The 7,320-nt window shown below is 32.3% G+C and overlaps 1 long non-coding RNA gene across 1 annotated transcript; it reads left to right on the forward strand.

Moving 5' to 3' along the window:
- Nucleotides 1-422: 422 nt before the first annotated feature.
- Nucleotides 423-4,880, forward strand: LOC141817307 (uncharacterized). Its single transcript, XR_012600808.1, has 3 exons — nt 423-524; nt 4,604-4,648; nt 4,792-4,880. It is a non-coding gene; the product is annotated as an uncharacterized LOC141817307 (long non-coding RNA).
- The last annotated feature ends 2,440 nt before the right edge of the window (nt 4,881-7,320 follow it).

Here is a 7,320-nt window from a genome sequence, read left to right on the forward strand (position 1 = left end):
CTCCTCAAGTGGGTCCCGTGCCACGTCACCCTATACTCATCGTACACGTTATCACCGACTATTTCCACCGGATCACATATTAATTCTAATCATCTCTTATTTTATTTCTTCTAACTTTCATGCAACCTATGATTCTGGCATTACTTCTTAACAATGCTACTTTATGAGTAAGGACTCGTTCTTCCACTTTTTAGGTTCTCTTGCTGCATTGGAACATAATATGTGAGTATTTGTTGTATTTATAGGTCTTGGTCTTCTGGTATACCAACTTCTTGTTTATCCTTCAGCTGAGAAATTGCTAGGCCCAATCAAATTAATGCAAGCTGCTGCAGTAAGAACCAACCTTTTCTAGCTTCTCTTTTCATAACTGGTATATACTTGCTTTTATTTAATCCATTCTATTCTGTAATATTCAGGCTTTATCTATACCCTTGCTTGCGGCTTATCCCTTTATGACTAAGTTATCAGGACTTCTACTTACATTGATAGTGAACTGTGCATCTTTGATGAAGAATATTCTTTCTGTGAGTAAATCTAAATTCAATATCTCTCTCATACTTATATTGACGCCAATAATTTCAATGCTATCTCCTCTTCATGTTGATATTAAATGATTGCCATATTATGTCTTTTTTATATAGCAGATTACGTTGATATAGATGGATGTACTGGTATCTGATGTGACACGATTAGGATCATTTAGATCTAATAGGAGTATTCTTATTACCATTTGTCTGACACAACTGAGTGTAATCTATTCAATTTTTAAGAAGATTGATAAAATCTATTGTGATGCCCAACTATAGTAAAACTATGCCCTTGATGAAAGGATAATAAGATCTAATTTATTTTTATTATATGACAAAATCATTTTACTTGGAACTTTCTAGCAGTGGATTTTTTTCTATATAGTATGAGGTTCTAACCCACACCTTATCCTAGCAAAAAATAAACGAGTAGGCCCATGCACACAACTATCCTCTGAAAATGAACAAATAAAATCTCAACAAGGGATGTATCTTCAACTACAAAGCATCATATAAATTCAAATTTATTTGGAATACCACAGACAATGATGTTGCTGCTAAATGGACAATTCTCTACTTATTCACATTTGTTGTTGCAACCAGAATTTTTATATATTGGACCATATAATCCAGTTCCCACTGTTTTTGTTTTTTATTTTTCTTCTTATCTAGGATATCTCTGGAAACAAGAGGGATTTGTGAGATCAGGTTGTAAGATTGTAGCATAGGATCATAACACCTAAAAAAATTAAGGTAGCATTTGGTTTGGTGTTTTCTCATCTTTATTTTCTTATTTTCTAGAAATTACTGTTTGCTTTGTATTTTCCAATCTCATTCTATGGAAAATGAGAAGTCATTTTCTAAGAAAACAGAAAATGATAAAATGTCATTTTCTATGGAAAATAGAAACTACAGGTGGTAAATAGAAAATGTGAAAATGCAGCTACAGTAACGCCGCATGCCCTGGCAAATAGAAAACGTGAAAACGTGGCTACAATAATGCCACACCAAATGCATTTTCTAATTTTCTTTTCTGAAAAATAGAAAATAATATATCATACCAAATGCATTTTCTATTTTCTAAAAACTAGATCAGAAAATAGAAAAACAAAAATAGAAAATGAAAAACGAAAAATAGAAAAAAAATTTCAAACCAAACGCCCCCTAATATTTTCTAAAATTGTATTTGTCATTTATTACATTATATGTATTAGTTTTTAGTGTGAACATTTTAAAATTTTCATTGAGTGCTAATTGAACTTCATTTACACAATAAACATAATGATAAAGGCTAGTGCACCATAATATCAATTTCATTTAATTATTGAGATTGATATTCAATTAGTAGTTTAAACCTAGAGTGTACTACTATTTACATCTTATTAACCTCTAGTCATCAAGGCAGTCAAGCATATATTATTATTAATAATCAATATTAACAATTTTTATTATTGAAAAAATTACATACCTACCAAATAAATATCTTTTTCCCATTTGATTATCATTTTTTTTAGTGATTATATCAACATAATGTAGATACTTGATTGATAATTGTAGCCCCCAGAGCGTAGTGCAGACGGTGGACGCATGGTATTGTTGGCGTAATGGTCAAGGATCGATTCTCGGGAGGTAATGACCTGGGGTGGATCTCGCCATGCGCTTAATGCTTGTGTACCTGAATGAATCTCTCTCCATATCCATGGGGTCGGCTCTAAGGGGGTCGTTGAGGTAGCGGATCTACCTTTGATTGATAATTGTAGATGTCTCTTGATTTTTTGTTGCTTGCTTTGTGAATAAATGGTAAATGTTGCCTATTTGTAACTTTTTGTCCATGTCACCCTTACAAAGAACAACCTATATAGGGGCTTTATTGCTATAAGTACATCTATAATGTAATATTAAAATCTGACATATATTATAAATTTTCATGTTTCCCTACCCTTAGCAGTGCTAGAGCACCAAGAGGCTTTCCGATCCTTAGAAGTGACATAATCTTCAATCGGGCATTATTTTGGGATGACTTTAATAAGTGGAATGGAGTTGTACATGTAATTGCTTCTAGTTATAAAAAATTTCCATTAACAAATTTCCTCATCAATCAATGAATGTAATGATAATTAGAAAGGAATTTTATTAATGATTACCTCCTTTTAGTTACTTCATCATATCGAATGTATCAATATCTATCATTATTAAATTAATATAGTGTGTTACGTTTAGTGTCCAAGATAATTATAAAAGTTTTCACTATAATAACTCTCCAACACTTTTAAAGTTAACATTATTTGTGACCATTTAATCTTCTAAACCTATCTCTCGAACTATACTGTTTATTAGGCAATATATGCTGGATACTAGGACCACACTTTTAGATGTTGAACACTATATTGTTGAAGTATGTATTTATTTGTTGTATTAAGTGGAATTTAAAATGAAAAAATTTGGTATGATTGTTGGATCTCATATTCGGCATCATGAATTCTCATTTGCTTATTGTCTTAGTTTGGGAAAGCCATCACATTAATATTGGCGGTATCTATTGCATGCCTTTGTCCCATTGAAGGAAAGAAACAACCAAGCTATATATCCTTGCACTTCCCCCAATGTTTGGTATAACAGTCGAACCACTTTCATTAGCAACAATTAAACCACTTCCACTACCACTAGCTGTGACATAAGCATGCTATATTTGTTAACAATAGTCACATTTAGCACGATGCATGAAGAGTAGCTAAAAATATTATTGCCATGACCTTCAAATTCATTGTAGATGGGTTCTCCAAAAGTTCATCTATAACTGTTCACATTTAGTCCTTTGTATTTGACATTTCTTTGCATTTTGTTCCTCTTGGATTGCACGATATATTTTTTTAAAGAAATTTTTGGAAACTTCAACTAACAAAAGATGTTGCTTGAGGCATGCATCGCACCCAATCATATCATAGTATATAATTAATATGTAATTTATAATTTTTTCTATTATTTATTATATTAATTATATAAAATTTGTATAATTTAATTATTTTTTTTAATATTTTTTTATTATTCAAAATTTCTTATATTATTTAATTATTATATTAATTAATGTAGTCTATAATTAATATTGTATTATATTTGATTATTTATTGTATTAATTAATAATATAAAATTATGTATATATGTTATATTGTATTCTATAAATTTTAAATTCATTATATAAAATAAGCATACAAATATATAATATAATATAACAAGTATATTATACATATATAACATATATCTATTTATAATATATATAATACATTAAACATTAAATTATATATAATGCATCTCACACAGATGGGGCTATCCTCGTGATATCTTTGTGATTTCTATACAGCTCTTTGCTCCTCCCCTTTGCCAAACCGAACCACTTGTGAGGCCTGAAACTTTGTTAAATTCCCTTCGACTACCTTATTTTTGTTCTTCTCTTTCAATGCTATTGGATTTCGATCTATCATCCATTTGAATTTGTCGTCAATGCTCCAAGCCTTCAACAATTTCATCTAGACCGAAATGTCTGCTCTCCTTGATTTCGAGTCCTTTTATAGTCTCTCCCACTCTCCTCTCTTCCTGTGACCAAAAAAATAATTGTGGTCTTTATGAACAAATTTGTATGGTTTCTATTCGTGTTGATTTAGGCAAATGACTGTACTACCTAGCCCTATTGAGTAGGGGGACACTATTCCATCATGAGAGAAATAGTGATTAAACCCTCTATATTGTATACTTCTGTGTCTCAATCTTTCAATGAAACAAAATATTTCAGTCATGTTGTGTAGCACAACTCAATGTTTCAAACACTCGTCCATTATGTTGCATGAGTTGAACTATCATTATATAAGACTATTGAGGGACACTAAATAAATGGTTAATCGTCTCAATCCTATTGTTAACAATGAAACTTCCTCCATGGTGATTTTGCAATTTGCAAGTGTAAAGTAATTTCTATTCTTTTTGAATTTTAGGTAGGATTGTTGTGTGATTCTTTGAACTTATTTTTAATTGTAAGTATTTACTTGCCTTGTCTGATCATAAGTGATTCCTTGTCTTATCAGGTATCTATCATAATTGGATTGTTCATTTTGCAAAACAATGCTGTGGTAAGTCTCTCAGATAATTCATATCTATACTTCCTGAATGTTGCTAAATTTTTCTTGTTTTCTTATTTGAAAACTTAGCCAGTATAGAATTGAACCATTTACTTATGCATTACATGATGATCTCACATCACAAATTATTACAGTCTCAAGAACAAAGAGGTGCTGCAAATGGCATAGCAATGACTGCAATGTCTTTATTTAAAGCAATTGCTCCAGCTGTTGGTGGTGCTATGTAAGTACTGATCTTATAAGAAAATATTTGATGCGTGAATCCAAGATGCCATGTAGCTTAGTGTAAATATTTATTTGCAAGTCATCCTCAATGAAAAATTTGACCATCTTAGGCTTGAAATATTATCTAAATAGTAGCTGATGTAGAAAATAAATTGAACCTTCCAAACTCTCTCTAACCCTTCGTGCTACAAATGAATCCTCACCGAAAGCACACAAAAGCCCCAAAATCCTTAAATGGTGGTTTTTCCTATTACAGGGCCATAAACTAGGTTTTTAAAGTCTAAACTCCTATTGGAGTTCGGTTTGTAGATGCTAGGCTATTGGCCCAATATCTCATGAAAACCAACAAAACTCTTTCTTAGTAAGATGCTTAATACTGTTTGAATGTTGGTATTAACTTAGTTTTTTTTAAAAATAATGTTTAAAAATCATCTGTAATTTTTTATTGCCAAGAGATGTTAAAAGTTTGTCATATTCTTTAGCAATAAATTAGGCCATCAAAAGTTTATTATAGTTTTTAGAGAGATAATTAGGTGTTTTATGATAATGTGGTTCTATTTTGATCCTATAAAAGAGGTTAGAATCTCATATAATATTCAACTTCTAGTTTAATAATATTTTTACTCTTTGTTGAGTTGAATTATTCTTGGTGCTATATCAATTAGTATTGCGGTTGGATATTTAATTTGGTTGTATAAGTTCTCATCTTTGTTGTGTCTCCCAACACATTCAATGTGATTTGGCATTTGCCCCCTAGTGTAAAAGTCATGAACTCAAATCCTCGCCCTCCATCATTCTTACTCATGACATCTTTGTTTATTCCTTGTTGACCTACTTGGTATCATTGTTGATCTTCTCTCTCCATAGCTTGCAACATCAAGATTTTTTTTTTTTCAGATGAGATTAGCTATCTTCTTAGATTGGCATGAATTCTCTAGACCATCACCTTCCTATTGCTCAGGAGAGACCTATCATCAATGTCATTCTCTTAGTGTTGCTAGAAGCCTTGTGATTCCCCCATCCACGATAAACTTGTGTTGTTGCCCATCCCACTACAACGCTATAGCAATCCTTGTCAATAAGGTCACTTGCTTCTCCACTTAACGAGCCACAACACCTCTATCGAAGATCTTGTTTCCACATGCCTTTTGATCGTCATATCCACTCCACCTAGCATGCTCCAGTCATTATCGGCTACCATCATCCTCCATCTTCCACATAAAGGGATCTATAGCCAAACATGTGGAGATTGAGAGGACTTGCCATTGCCCTTCATAGCCAGATCCATGGTTTAAAATTTCATTTTGTGTCGGGCGAAACGGACAAAATTTATTGTTCTGTTGACCATCTGGTACTGTGGAGATCTCTACGGGTCACAGTGAGGCCGCTGTGACCTCTGTGACCTCTGTGACCTCCGCGAGTCATGGCGGGGGACGCGCGTGGATGCGAGGTGCAAAAACTTAGGGAAAAAAATTAAAACTTAGGTTAATAATTTCAATCAACTTCTAACTATAATAGGATAATTTAAACAAATTTAATCAAAGCTTAATAAAACTATCCTATTAATTTAATATATATATTTTTATTTATTTTAGTTTTAAAAATATATAATAAAAATATTTATTTACCATATAGAGAAACTGTGATCCGTTTTTCTTTTTAAGAAAATTATTTTCTTTTTCCTTTTTTGTATTTTTAATTTTTTAATATTTAGATTAAATTTTTTATTTTCAATTAATATATTTCATATTTAAAAATATTGAAATCATATTGGCATGACATGATATGGTATCGAAATCGTATTTTTTTTTTATCATAAATTGAAATTTCGATACGGCTCGAGATTTTAAATCATGGCCAAATCCTTTACTACACTTGAACTCATCGATTTTCTTTCATCTCACCATGTCCATCATCCATAGAGAACCCCATGCATTGCACTCCTAAGGCATGCATCTCCTTTCCTTGAAGAAAACAATTGCATAAAGGATAGACTATTAACAACTACTTGTTCACTTAGCGTGTCAGCCGACCACACCGTAGCTTGTGAATCTCAAGCAAGAGCAAGAAAAGGTCCAACTCAAAACTCTGTCGAAACTACTTCCTCACTGCCTTGTGCATGCTATTAACCTAATTGACAACAAAACCGCTAGTTGCCCACTCCTAAACCATAGCATCCGCCTTAGGTCATGCACCCACCCAAGAAACCCTCATTATATGCCCTCTTTGTTACAATTCCCCATCACTACAATAACTATATGCCAGATCTACTAGGCCTCTATTCTAGACCTAAATGGTTTCCCTCTTCAAGAAAGGCCACCTCTATCAACTAAAGGCTCTCTGAGAACAAGCTCAAAAGAAGCCCCCTTCTCTCAAGTAATACTAAATCATTTATTTGTCGCAAAAGGTTGCATATTGATTGTTCTTAAAGGGAAAGG

The sequence above is a fragment of the Curcuma longa genome, unplaced genomic scaffold (genome assembly GCF_044706935.1).
Source record: "Curcuma longa cultivar G26 ecotype Majalengka, Jawa Barat unplaced genomic scaffold, ITB_CL_G26_1.1 contig_20005, whole genome shotgun sequence".
NCBI classification, from domain to species: Eukaryota; Viridiplantae; Streptophyta; class Magnoliopsida; order Zingiberales; family Zingiberaceae; genus Curcuma; species Curcuma longa.